Genomic DNA, 14,093 nt, shown 5'->3' with positions numbered 1-14,093 from the left:
GAGCTATTCATGGAAGGTTTGAATGATGGTCTCCAGTACCAACTGCTATCCCATACCTTTGCTAGTTTTCAGCAGCTGGTGGACAAGGCCTTGGTAATAGAAAACAAGCGCCGCCAAATGGAGGACAAGAAGAGAAAGTTCTAGGGGCAACAGGAAGGGAGTAACTCTCATGTCCACACTGCTCCTCAGCAAGCTTACCCACAGCAGCGCTATCAAGGTCAGTCCAGTCTAGTCAATCGCAACCAGCAACCATAGCGTGCACAGCAGCAGCAGCAGTAGTATAAGGCACCAGCTCAGTGCCAGCAGTAAGTCAACAATGTTCCTATGAGGAATAATGTCCCCAATGCTCCACAGAAGAATGGCACACCAAAGGCGCCAAATGCAGTTAATGATAACAAATACTTCAATTGTGGAGAACTAGGACATTACTCTAACAGATGCCCCAAGAGTACGGCTGACATGCAGCAGAACTATGTTCGGGGAAAGGTCAACCATGTAACTACAGAAACAGCTCAGGAGGCACCAAATGTAGAGATCAATATGTTTCCGGTCAACTCAAACTCATCTATAGTGCTTTTTGATTCTGGTACTTCGCATTCCTTCATAGCATATACTTTCATAAAGAAGCATGGTATTCTCGTATGTGTTATGAAGAAACCCATGTTAGTAAACTCACTTGGAGGGGAAATGAAAGCAAATTGGATATGCCTAGCTACTAGTCTCAATATAAGGGGGTAGAATTTCAAGCCAACCTTATAGTTATAGACTCATCTATGTCGCAGAACTATCCAATTTATAAGAGCATAAGTACAAAAACAATCACCAAAACGATCAAATTCTCACACTTGAGCCCATATAAACCCGGTAGTCAACTTAAACCATGAAGGATTTCAAACCAACTTGCATACAACCAAGGTCACAGTAATTCAACATAACACATAACACATCACACGTTACAACATTTCACAAATAGTTCACAGATAGATTACAACACATCAGAGTCATAGTTATTACAAACAAAGTCTTGTAAAGTAGCGAAAGCAAATAGTTTAACTCACACACATGAGTTCAAATACAAGTACCAGCTTGCCGATCACATCCCACAAAAGCATTTGGATAAGATAAACAGAGATCATGCCCATGATCTAGTCTTCGTCACCTAGCGGGTGGAGACAGTACTAACAGAAGCCCTGATAAAGAAGGTCATCTGCAACAAGAGGAAATAAACCCTGAGTACGAGGATGTACTCAGCTAGACTTACCCATCGGAAACCAAAAATAATTGACACCAAGGATTATGCATAGCTTAATTAGTGGATCTGGCTGACACTTTCTTTTTTTGCAGAAAAGCATAAGTAATAATGATCAACTCTTAACCCGAGCTAGCAGTGACTTTTAGCCATTAACCTATCATCTATATTAGCACCTATACTAAGCAATCACTTGATTAAGATGCAAACATTATTAACCATAGCAGGTATAAACTGTGGCAACATTATCATCATTCTCCATTTAACCATATCGTTAAATTAAGTGAATCTACATTGCCGCTGCTCAGTCAAGTTCTCACTATCCGGGAGAGATGGTGATTCGAATCGATTCCTATCCAGCTGGAGGGGTATTCCTAACACAAACCCTACTTCCCCTGTCAGGGTCGCAAACAAGTAACCTTTGGTACAATTCAAGAGTCATAGGTTTGATCAGTGCCGCAAAATCAGAGAACCACTCTGCCATGAGTGCTCGGTGACTTAACTCACCCTTGGGCTTACGCCAATGGCTCTCCACACATCCTTACTGCCATCTAGATTGTGACCAACTGCTCGCGTCCCTAGCCTGAATCGAGCTACTAGGCTTCACGGTCGGAATGAGTTATCCAGCCAGCTAAATGTTAGGTTGCGTTCAACATAACATAATGACGTATAGCGTATCGGTCCTTAAACAACACAGACAGAGTCACTATGTCCAAACCTACACAAGACTCCGCCCAATCTTAATTCATTATTAACATGGTTCTTTTCCATGACACCAAATATAGCCAACCGTACCTCATCCTAAAGCTCGCAGTTGATAGAAAATCACCTAACTTCTACCGCACTAAGCATGGCTAAGCATTTAATCCATTCCTAAAATTAAATAGGATTCAAGTGCGATATCTGGACAAGGATAGATATATAATGTAACAATTGGCTCTAACCAATTCCTATACTTAATGTATCATCAACAATAAAAGATACTCAAGATATTTGTAAAAACATGGGAGACTTAATATGCTCCGGGGCTTGCCTTTTAGAAAAGAGGATGGGCGGTGGTCAGGGCACTCGGGCAACTCCTCCTCGGTGGCTGCTTCGTCGGTTGCCTGAACCTCGAGCTCCTCCTCCTGGCTCGCTCCCTCAAACTCCAAAAGCGTCACTCCCTCCGGCACACCTATTGCATGTACGTACAAGATAAATATCATGGATGCATATGAACGAAGTTAGGGATGCTCGGAGAATGCACATGCTTACTGCAGTCCGCACATTCTACTTAAGCTCTATTCAAATCACTTTAACTTACCAAGTTTATACAACCTAATGTACGATTGCTCATCTTCAGTTAAGGACCTAGTACCTACACCTAAGCATGTTCTCAAGTTAGGCTAGCACCTAAACAATCAACAAGAACATTGCAACAAAGCATACACACAAACATTCATATTACAGCAAAACAGGAACTATACCGTGGTACCGTAAACTGATCATAACCGAAGATCTACAAATCAAAATGACAAGAAACAAGACAATTTGGAAAGCTTATGAAATTGCCTACAATTCATTTTCAGACCTCAAGGCATGATTCCAACCTTTACCAGGTTGAATTTACAGAACCACATAATCAGGTCCAAATAAGACAGAGAGCAAGCAAAACTATGATTCAACTTTGAACGACTGTAACTCCTAAACTACTGGGACAAATACCACCAAATTTTATCATTAGCTAGATACATAAGTTATGTACAACTTTTGTATTCACCACTTCCCCAGAAAACCAAATTATCATAGTGAACTTTGCAAAGTTCCCAGAACTATCCAGAAAGACATAATGCAAGGAAATAATTATTAACTTATGTGGCAAACACATAAATGGACAAAACCAACTTTACTAACTCATCACACATATCAAAAGAACACAAGAAAGTAAGGTGTTCATCACCAATTCATTTCCTTTAATGCCTTTCTTAATTTATCTAATTATTTAAGAGAAATAATAAACATATATGAAAACTACACCATTTAATCTACAAAAATTACAGTAGGTACTATATGCTCTAAGTAGGCTACTATACAAATTTCACATCATTTGAACAAGTATAACATCCTACACAAAAATGACAAGGCATAAAGTATTAAAATGACATAAATAGGAAACCCTAGTGAAAAGTGTCAAGCAACATATTTTATATTTTTCTTAGCATCCTTAAGGTACTAGGACAACCTCCAATAAATTTCATGGTCATTGGATTCATAGATAAATTATTAAAATTCACACAAGGATCACCCAATTATAAAAAGAAAATCTATAACTCAAAAACTATTCATGCACTGACTTGTTTCTAGACGGTGTCACAGCACCCTGGTAGATTCTGGACGCTGACTTGTTTCGATGATTTCCATTTATTCCAAAGGGATTTTGATGTGAGACCACTTGCATTGGCTTCCTTATCAAATTAGCTTTCTAACCATATGTGGATCGTCGAAAATAGAGTCCGAATGCATCTTGGGTGACCAGTTTAAGGCAGACTGGTCCTAGAACTCGAGATGGGCTCCAACTTCAATTGGACTGGGCCTCCACCATGAGAAAGATGAATTGGACGCCCATGCTAGATCTCCTCCATTCCTTGGCTTGTATGTGATGAAGAAGTGATGTTCTCATCACTAATGTTGTAGCAGATGCTTCGAGTAGGAGTTATGTGAACATGGCATATACAACTTAGCTACCTCGAGAGTTGTGTGAGGAGTTCGAATACCTGAATTTGGGTATTGTGGCTAACACCATGGAGTTAGAGGTAGAACCTACTCTAGAATGAGAGATTCATAAAGGACAGTTGAATGATGAAAGGATTAAAGATATTGCTGAACGTATAGTGATTGGTAAAGCCCCAGTATTCCACATGGATGATCAAGGAATAGTGTGGTTTGGGAAAAAGGATTTGTGTGCCAGAAGTGAAGTCTATTGAGGGAAGCTCATGACTCGGCCTATTCCATACACCCGGGGAGTACTAAAATGTATCTTGATCTTAAAGAGAGATATTGGTGGTATGGACTAAAAAGAGATGTAGCTAAACATGTGGCCATATGTGATACGTGCCAAAGAGTAAAGACAGAGCATCAGAGTCCAGTAGGTTTATTACAACCTATGAAGATACCCAAGTGGAAATGGGAAGAAGTTGGAATGGATTTCATAGTGGGATTACCCCGTACACAGAGGAGATATGACTCTATCTGGGTAATTGTAGACCGTTTGACAAAAGTAGCATATTTCATTCCTATCAAGACAACTTATTCTGGTGCAAAGTTGGTAGAGTTATACATGGAAAGGATTGTATGTTTACATGCAGTACCAAAGAAGATTGTTTCAGATAGGGGTACACAGTTCACATCCCATTTTTGGAAGAAATTGCATGAGTCCATGGATACAAAGTTGAACTTTAGCTCAACTTATCATTCTCAGACAGATGGGCAGACAGAGAGGACAAATCAGATTTTAGAGGATATGCTGAGAGCTTGTGCTCTACAATACAGAACAAGTTTGGATAAAAGTTTGCCCTATGCCGAATTCTCTTATAATAATAGCTACCAGAAAAGTCTTAAGATGGCACCGTTTAAGGCGTTGTACGGCAGAAAGTGCAACACACCACTGTTTTGGAATGAAACGGGGGAAGGTCAAGTCTTTGGACCAGAAGTTTTGCAACTGGAGGAGAAATGGGTACAAACAATAAGGCAAAACTTGAAGGTTGCACAGTCTCAACAAAAAAGCTATGCTGACACGAGAAGGGATTTGGTGTTTGAGATTGGTGACTTTGTTTATCTCAAAGTTTCACCTATGAGAGGAGTTCAGAGGTTTCATACCAAGGGAAAGTTGTCACCTAGGTATGTGGGACCCTTCAAGATCATCAACTGGAGAGGAGAAGTTGCTTACCAGCTAGAATTTACCGGAACAGCTCCTAGGTGTTTATGATGTCTTCCATGTATCGTAGCTTAAGAAATGTTTGAGAGTACCTGAGGAACAATTACCTTTGGAAGAACTAGATATCCAAGAGGATCTATCATACAAAGAATATCCAGTGAGAATTTTGGAAACAACAGAGAGAATCACAAGAAGCAGGATCATAAGAATGTGTAAGGTTCAGTGGAACAAACACTCCGTGGATGAAGGCAACCTAGGAAAGAGAGGATGATCTGAAATCTGACTATCCCAATCTTTTCGAACCATCCGAATCTTGAGAACTAGATTCATCTTAAGGGGGTAGGTTTGTAACACCCTAAAATATCATTTGCAAATTAGTAATTAAATTTGAGCATTTATTTGAATTTCTATGTATTTCTAACCTAGGCCAAATAATAAATTTTGGTTAAACAAAATTAACTATAAGGTTTAAAAACATGTTTGTTGCATTTATGCCGAAGCATACTATTTTTGGTTGTGTGTAGGGCTAGGTTGTTTGAGGTTGAATACAAATTTCATTTGAATTTGGCTTGGATTTGAAAACTAGAAAATAGGAAAGGATTTTCTTTAAAAAATTTCTTCTTCCTCTTTTCCACCCCAACTGTTGAACTGGCCTAGCCCCTTCCTGCCCTCAGACTGCTGGTGGCCCAGCCAGCGCCTCCCCTCCCTTCCTTTCCTTCTCACATCAGCCAGCTCCGCACCGACCTGCTTTGGCGCCTACGTGCGTGCTTGCTGCTCACTACATGGCCTGCCTTACGTCACGCCCATGCTCGCTCTCTCCCTTCCTCTCACTGTGACATAGGACCCACCCATCAGCCGCCCGCACTACCTTCCTTCCCCGCCTCGTCGGTGATGGCGTGCTTGCCATCGGAGGCAGCCGCTCCTGCCGGGTCATCACGCCTGCATGGAAGGCGTCCAAAATCACCCGCCTCTCGCTCCCTTCCTTCTACTGCAGCACCCCGCTCACCTACAAAACCCCAAGCTAGACCACTCCGTCTCTCCTTTTCCCGTCCATGCTCCAGCTCACCACCACCGCCCGCAATTCACCATTCTAGCGCCTCAATCGCTGTCTCCGACGCCACTCGGAGCTCCGCTGTACTCCCCCATGTCCGTAGGTACCCCCAATTCCTCATTTTGGTAAACCGTCGCTCGGATTTCCCTAACCCATGCCCATCTTCTCTCTCCAATCGCCGCCGCCATCGACCCAGCCTTTGGAGCCCTCCTGGACGCCGCGACCATCGCAATGAGCTTCTCCACCTTCCCGTGCCTCCAATTTATGGACTGATGCCCTAGAACATCATACCAGTGAGTTCTAGTCACGCCGGCCATGGTGCTGCCATTGAACCATCGCTCCGGCGTGTTCCCCGCCCTCGGGTTGCACCCCGTTGAGTTCGCGAGCACCTGTAGTTCGTTTTCATGTGTTTGGTTTCGATCGGGATGGCTGGAATCGCCTTCCCGGCGTCCACCGCCAAGCTTGACTTGCCGCCGGCCATGGTGCTGACTGTGGGAGTCATCTTCCTCGGCGATCCCTCTGTGCCTTCGTGCCAGCACCATTAGATCTTGTATGGACGGCCATGATTAAAACATACTGGTTTGGTATGTGGCCGGTCCACTGCGAACCGTGGACTCGATCCACAGCGCCGCGTCAGCGTGCACCCACACACGCGTGGTGCACCGCACCACTCACGTGCAGACATGTGGCCGCCCAGTCAGCTGCCACGCTGTCAACCCACGGTCAGCCACGCATGTTTTGCAGATTAGCCCCCCGGTTTCTAGAGAATCAACCCGTAGTCCAATTCAGATCAAATGAATTATTTTTCAGTCCTGTTTTTATTCACTTTAGACCCTGTAGTTTTAAGAAATAGTGCGTGCCATCCATAAACCATGTAAATTTAGATTTTAATTGTTTTAATTCAAAATAAGTTCGGTTTATTTACAGAAATGCCATTGGAACCTTATTTCATGCATAATTTTTACGTTTTAAGTCTGATTTAAGTGATTCTTTCGCTCACGTGTTCAAAGCAGTACGTAGAATAGTTTTATAAGCTTTTTAATCTATGTGTCTACTGTTTGGTGTACTGTTCTAATAGAAGTCTATTTATATACATGTAATAATTGGAATGGATGCTTGATTGGTGAATTGGAACACGTTTAGAGGGTGAGCAGTTCGTGGTGACTGAGGATCAACAAGAAGATCAGCAGTACCCAGAAGAGAACTTTGAGGAATACAAGTGTAGCAAAAGGCCCCTTGTCCCTATGAACTTTACAATTCATATTCATGCATGTGTCTAATTTGAAATACCTTTAAGGACTTTACCTAGATTATTACTTATACCACATATCCTTGTTACCTAGGGATTGGGTATGCATTTTGGATAGATGCTGCAGCGCTTAGCATAAAATAATTATTAAACATGACTAAAGGCATTATGCAATGTGATAAAATAGAGCTTTTTAGCAACAATTAGGGGGCTAGAGTATGGGGTTGAGTGCTCTAGTGCCTCTCCATAAGGACTCAATCCTAAAGCGGCCACCCAGGAGGTTTCGTACAACCCCGAGTGTCATATGGCTCTGACTTTAACCTGTTAACTAGATTGTACTAGCTCGTCAGTAGCTTTCCATAAGGGCAAGAGGGGGCACTAGTTAGTATGATGAGGACATCGCCACGTTGGACACACCGACGCCATGGTCTTCCCCAAGTTGCAATTCGTTTCCAACTCAGCTGCCACGTCGTCCTCGGATTCAGCAGACACGTCGTCACTGTTTCGGTCATAACTTCCTCATACGATATCAAAACGGGCCGCTCTTGGATGCGTTGGAAAGGGGATGACGATGCCGTCGTTTTGGATCTGGTCCCAGCTCCAGAAGGTCCGTGGATCATTATGTGTGACCACGGCAAGGTGCTGCGTCACCTATTTGGGCCAACTTGGCCATGTATCGTGTCGGGCCTTAAGCCCAAGTTGTGGGCGCCCAACCCCTGGCCGTCCCCAACCCTAGGTCGAGTCTTAGACTATAAACACAGCCGTCGCCGCTGCTACACAATTGGGTTTTGTTTAGAGTTTAGTTTTCCCTCGAGAAACTGAATCGTTCATTGTAACTGTGGTGACAAATCCTTTTACAGTGATCCAGGGCCCCCGTTCTTGATCTCCTCCAATGTGTCGATTAGTCCTTTGGAACCGAGTTCTTGAACCCTCTATTGATATTCGCGTCATTCATATTTGCAATTTCAGATTGCGTGTTTTACCTTCTTGCTTGTGCTCTTCGATTCGCTTGCAGGAAAAGCCTTCTTGGCAAGGTCAATCAAGTTGTGCTTGGTTGATAACCAATGGAGCGGTGGTGTAACGGTTGCAGGGTTCGAATCGTGTCTGATTTGAAGCCGGATCGCCAACGTCGAGATCTCCACAAATCGAACTTACCGGCTACCTCTCGGAAGATCGGGCCTGTACTCATCAATTGGTATCAGAGATTTCAGGTTTACCGCGAGGTATAATCTCGTTTGCCTTAGATTCATATTTGTTCATTACCTAGAGTCCACAAAAAGCCCAAAAATATTTCAATTTCCACTGTCCTATCGCCCTTTGTGCCTTTGCAATTTCGTTTCAGATTCGTGTTGTTGAGTTTGTGTCCGTGGTCGAGTCTTGTTGCTGGTTTAGGATTGTGTTCGTGGTCGTAGTTCAATCACCCGTTGCTGTGATTTTGTTTTCTGCCGCTATCCCATCCACCGTTCCCAAACAACAAGTCGAAGCCACCACATTACTCGACTTGCCCCGCTAGCCGCCTTGTGTAACTTCTCGCCGCTGCGCAAACCCTAGATAGGTTGCCAGCCGCTCTTATTTTGCCTGCATCGCAGCCCTCCTTACATCATCAGGCGAATACCTACTGCTGTGATCGGTGTTAGAGTTTAGGGACGCTTTGCCCTAACTGCCGTCGCCGTGTTATGTCTCCCGGAAAACATACCTTGAGATACCTTCAGTAAAACAGGCATAACTTTTCGCTCGTTTATCAGAAAAATCTGAAATTTTTTGTGCAGCTTCTTGACACTATTTGGACCCGACCCAAACTGGGCTTTGCCCTGTTTGGTTTCATCAGAATTGCCAAAAAAATTCGGGAAAATATAGAAAAAAAATTGTCAAAGTTTTTGCACGCTTTTCAGAGAACGTGCTGAATTTCTGTAGACCACATCCCACCTCAGTTGTAGGTGCCAATTTTTGTGGTTGCATCTTTTGTGATCCTTGTTCAGAGAAAAGTATAAAAAAAATAGTAAAAAAAAAGTTTGTTTCATACTAGTGCCTTTTGGAAAAATCCGGGAAAAATTCAGGAAAAAGGAGAAATCCGGGCTATTTGCTTGTTCTTTGAGTTCTTTCGATCGTCCTTTGTTTTCACCTTGTTGCGCTACGTCTCGACACGTCTTAGCCAGCAACTGTGATTTGTACTTTGGATCCAGATTGAACAATCGCTACTCTGCACTCGTTAATTGCTACTCCTTGCTGTCATATTGTGTGCCTACCCATAGCTCCACATATTCTTCTGTCAGCACAGGTTCATCTTGCAACTGTTACCCACGTTCAACAACAGATTGCTTCGCCACTTTGGTTTTGCTCCTGTTTGGCGTTGGTAAGAATACAGGCAAGACGGTGGTAAGCCGCTTGTGATTTTGCATTCCACTTTCACCACCATCACCACCACTTGTTTCCTTTTAGTTGATAGGGATCCTACTTTGGTGTTGTCTTTTTCTATCTTCTAACCATGGCAGGAACTCCGACGGACTTCAATGAGTGCGTGTCCAAGGGTGAGCTTGCAACGTTCATGACTGAACAACGCAATCTTATGACCGAGCTAACGCGCAACGTGAATAATCTGGTCACCCGCATTGAACAGCTTGAGCAACGCCCTCCACCTTATCGTGCGGATGATGAAGATGCTGGTGATGAAGATGCGTATGCTGACGGTGGTGCCCGTCGCCGCCTCAACTTCAATCGTCGCGGTATGGCAGGTAATAATCATGGTAATAATGATCCTTTTGCTAAAATTAAATTTAGTCTACCACCTTTTGCTGGTAATGTTGATCCAGAGGCATATTTAGATTGGGAGCTTGCTGTTCAACAAAAATTTGATTCTCATAATGTTCCTGCTGAGCATAGAGTTAGACTTGCTACTAGTGAGTTTACTAATTTTGCTTTGTTCTGGTGGAGTGATCTTTGCAATGCCAATAATGCTGCTGCTGTGCCTCAAACTTGGAATGTTTTAAAGCAACGTATGAAATCTCGTTTTGTTCCTCCTTATTACCAACGTGATTTACGTTTGAAACTACAAACTTTAAAACAAGGTGATAAAGGAGTAGAAGCATACTATCAAGAATTGCTTATTGGTTTAGCACGTTGTGGTATAAATGAAGATGATGATGATGCTAGTGCTAGATTTTTTGGTGGTTTAAACCATGATATACAGAACATACTTGATTACAAAGAATGGCGCAATTTTTCCCAATTGTATCATCTTGCTATTAAGGCCGAACGAGAAGTACAGGGTCGCAAACAACACCAGCCTTTCAGGTCTAACAATGGGAGGAATTTTCAGCAGCGTTCCGAGCCGGAGACACCCAAGCTTCCTGTTGCACCACAGCCATCTACACCTCCATTTTCTTCCAGGGTAAGTAAATTGTCTAATGTGCAGTTTCCACAGCTGAAGAAAGGTGGCACTCCGGGTGCTTCTACTAGCTCCTCCTCGTCCAGCTCTAAAATCATTTGCCACCGATGCAAAGGCATGGGACATGTCATGAAGGAATGCCCCAGTCGTCGCGCTTTCATTGCTACCGAGGATGGATATGTAAGTGCTAGTGATGTTGAAGATGATTTAGCTCTTGCTGCTAACATTGATGCAGATCCCATCGAGGGCGATCATGACAAGGAGGCCATCACCATTGACTCTGTGGCTGCTGCCGCGGACTACCCTAGCCTTCTTGTGCAGCGTGTGTTGAGTACACGTGTGGGTCATGAAGAAGAGATGAAGATCCAACGCCACAATTTGTTCCACATGTATCTCATTGTGCAGGGTTGTCGTGTTCTCACTATCATTGATAGCGGGAGTTGCAACAACTTGGTGAGTTCAGATTTGGTTGACAAGCTTGGCTTGACCACACGACAACATTCGTATCCATATAAACTTCAATGGTTCAATAATAGTGGTAAGACTAAGGTAACTAAATCAGCACGCATTAGCTTTTTCACAGGCTCTTATCATGATACTGCTGATTTTGATGTTGTCCCTATGCAAGCTTGTTCCATTTTGTTAGGTCGCCCATGGGAATTTGATAATGATGCTTTACACCATGGTAGACCTAATACATACACTATCATACATAAGGACAAGAAAATTACATTGCTGCCTTTGTCTCCTACGGATATTATTAAACATGCTAATGAGATAAAAAATAAACCTCCAACAGACATTGCTAAAAATAATGGGATTAAGTTAAAAGGAGGTGCTTTTCTTGCTACAACTCCTGCTACTGCTGAGTTATGTGATAATCCTGATGCACCATGTTATACTATGTTTTGTCAACCTTGTATGTCTGGTGCATTGCCTGCTGTCACTAACCTTTTGCAGGAGTTCGCTGATGATGGGATGGAGTCGAGGACGACTCCAATTCTACAAGGAGGGGATAATGAGGACATCACCAAGATGGAGTCGAGGACGACTCCAATTCGAGAAGGGGAGGATGATGAGGACATCGCCACGCTGGACACACCGACGCCATGGTCTTCCCCAAGTTGCAATTCGTTTCCAACTCAGCTGCCACGTCGTCCTCGGATTCAGCAGACACGTCATCACTGTTTCGGTCATAACTTCCTCATACGACATCAAAACGGGCCGCTCTTGGATGCGTTGGAAAGGGGACGACGATGCCGTCGTTTTGGATCTGGTCCCAGCTCCAGAAGGTCCGTGGATCATTATGTGTGACCACGGCAAGGTGCTGCGTCACCTATTTGGGCCAACTTGGCCATGTATCGTGTCGGGCCTTAAGCCCAAGTTGTGGGCGCCCAACCCCTGGCCGTCCCCAACCCTAGGTCGAGTCTTAGACTATAAACACAGCCGCCGCCGCTGCTACACAATTGGGTTTTGTTTAGAGTTTAGTTTTCCCTCGAGAAACTGAATCGTTCATTGTAACTGTGGTGACAAATCCTTTTACAGTGATCCAGGGCCCCCATTCTTGATCTCCTCCACTGTGTCGATTAGTCCTTTGGAACCGAGTTCTTGAACCCTCTATTGATATTCGCGTCATTCATATTTGCAATTTCAGATTGCGTGTTTTACCTTCTTGCTTGTGCTCTTCGATTCGCTTGCAGGAAAAGCCTTCTTGGCGAGGTCAATCAAGTTGTGCTTGGTTGATAACCAACGGAGCGGTGGTGTAACGGTTGCAGGGTTCGAATCGTGTCTGATTTGAAGCCGGATCGCCAATGTCGAGATCTCCACAAATCGAACTTACCGGCTACCTCTCGGAAGATCGGGCCTGTACTCATCATAGTATGTTTCCTTTCCTGCTAGGGTGTGTGTACCATGCCGTTACCATGCGTGCCACTCCTAGAGGAGGGCCACATACAGCTAGACGGCTGAAACCTTAGCAGCTATGACTTGTTAGTGCGACTAGCGAAGGGTTACGTAGTGAAACCCTGCCACACTTTCTAGGTAGAGGTGTTGTGGGCTTTGCAAACCCCGGCATTAGGAATCACGGCTTGGTGGGTAAAGTTGTACAATTTTTGTAGAAATATTTGACTTGTTATAATAGCCGTGCTCACGAATACGAGCGATCTGGATCATTCATGACTAGTGGTTACTATAGATGTATTGGGAATTGATATAAACTTGATTATACATTATTATCACTTGGGATTTGGGATTGTTCAATAAAGTAGTAATTCAGGATGCTAAAACTTGATCAACTAAAATTGTGAACCACAGTCAAACCTTCTCTAGCCTTTGAGCCTCATAGATCCCTTTGGTATACTTGTTAAGCATGGTGAGCTTACACTTGCTTTACATTCAATAAAACTCCCGGATGGGTAATAGATAACATGTATGAAGAGTTTCCGGAGGATGTCTAGGACTACTAGGATGATGTCCACCAGTTTGAGTCCCTATGGCAGATTGGGCTAGTATTCCGCTTGTGCAATAATGTTGCCAATGAGCAAAACTATGTATTAACATTATGATGAGATATGTGATGTAATAAGTACTTTACTTTGATATTATTACAATTTGTTGGTACATGTGTGTTTGGACATCCTGGGCGCACATATATGAGTACTTGATTTTGCTATGCAAAATTTGGTGTGACAGCTTGCAAGTGTTGGCACTAGGCCGAGTTACAAGCGAGTGGTGCTTGTTAGTCTTGGAGGTTGCCGCCTCCTAGACGAGATTGTGAGGGGTGTTTTGCCTTCCTCGGCGAAGCGCTAATAGACAACTCCAGTACATTGCTCATGTCATTGAGCGCCCTCATTTGTGGATGTTCTTACAGCGCCCAAGTGTTGGGCTACGCGTGGTGCCTATAAACGCGTGAACCACCAAGTGAACGGCCGACACAACAGGTACTAGTTTGCCAGCAAGCATGTGAACCTCAAGAGCAAAAATCACCGTGTCATCATCTTTCCGTTGGTTTGTAATCTCCATACACAAGCTTATATTTATTCATTCATATATTGTTCTTGAGTTGTTGGCATTATAACTAGTTAGCTTACATAGCTTGCTAGTCACCTTTCTTGCTTGTGTAGCATAAAAGTAGCTCCCTTGTGTAACTAGTTGGCTTGAGTAGCCTTGCTAGTTACATTGCTTAGTTTATGTAGCTAAGTAAATTGAGCTCTATAATTTAGCTTGTATAGCCTTGTTATTGAGCAT

Source organism: Miscanthus floridulus, unplaced genomic scaffold (assembly GCF_019320115.1).
Source record: "Miscanthus floridulus cultivar M001 unplaced genomic scaffold, ASM1932011v1 os_1969_2, whole genome shotgun sequence".
In the NCBI taxonomy this organism is placed as follows: Eukaryota; Viridiplantae; Streptophyta; class Magnoliopsida; order Poales; family Poaceae; genus Miscanthus; species Miscanthus floridulus.
Note: the sequence above shows the minus strand (reverse complement) of the source record.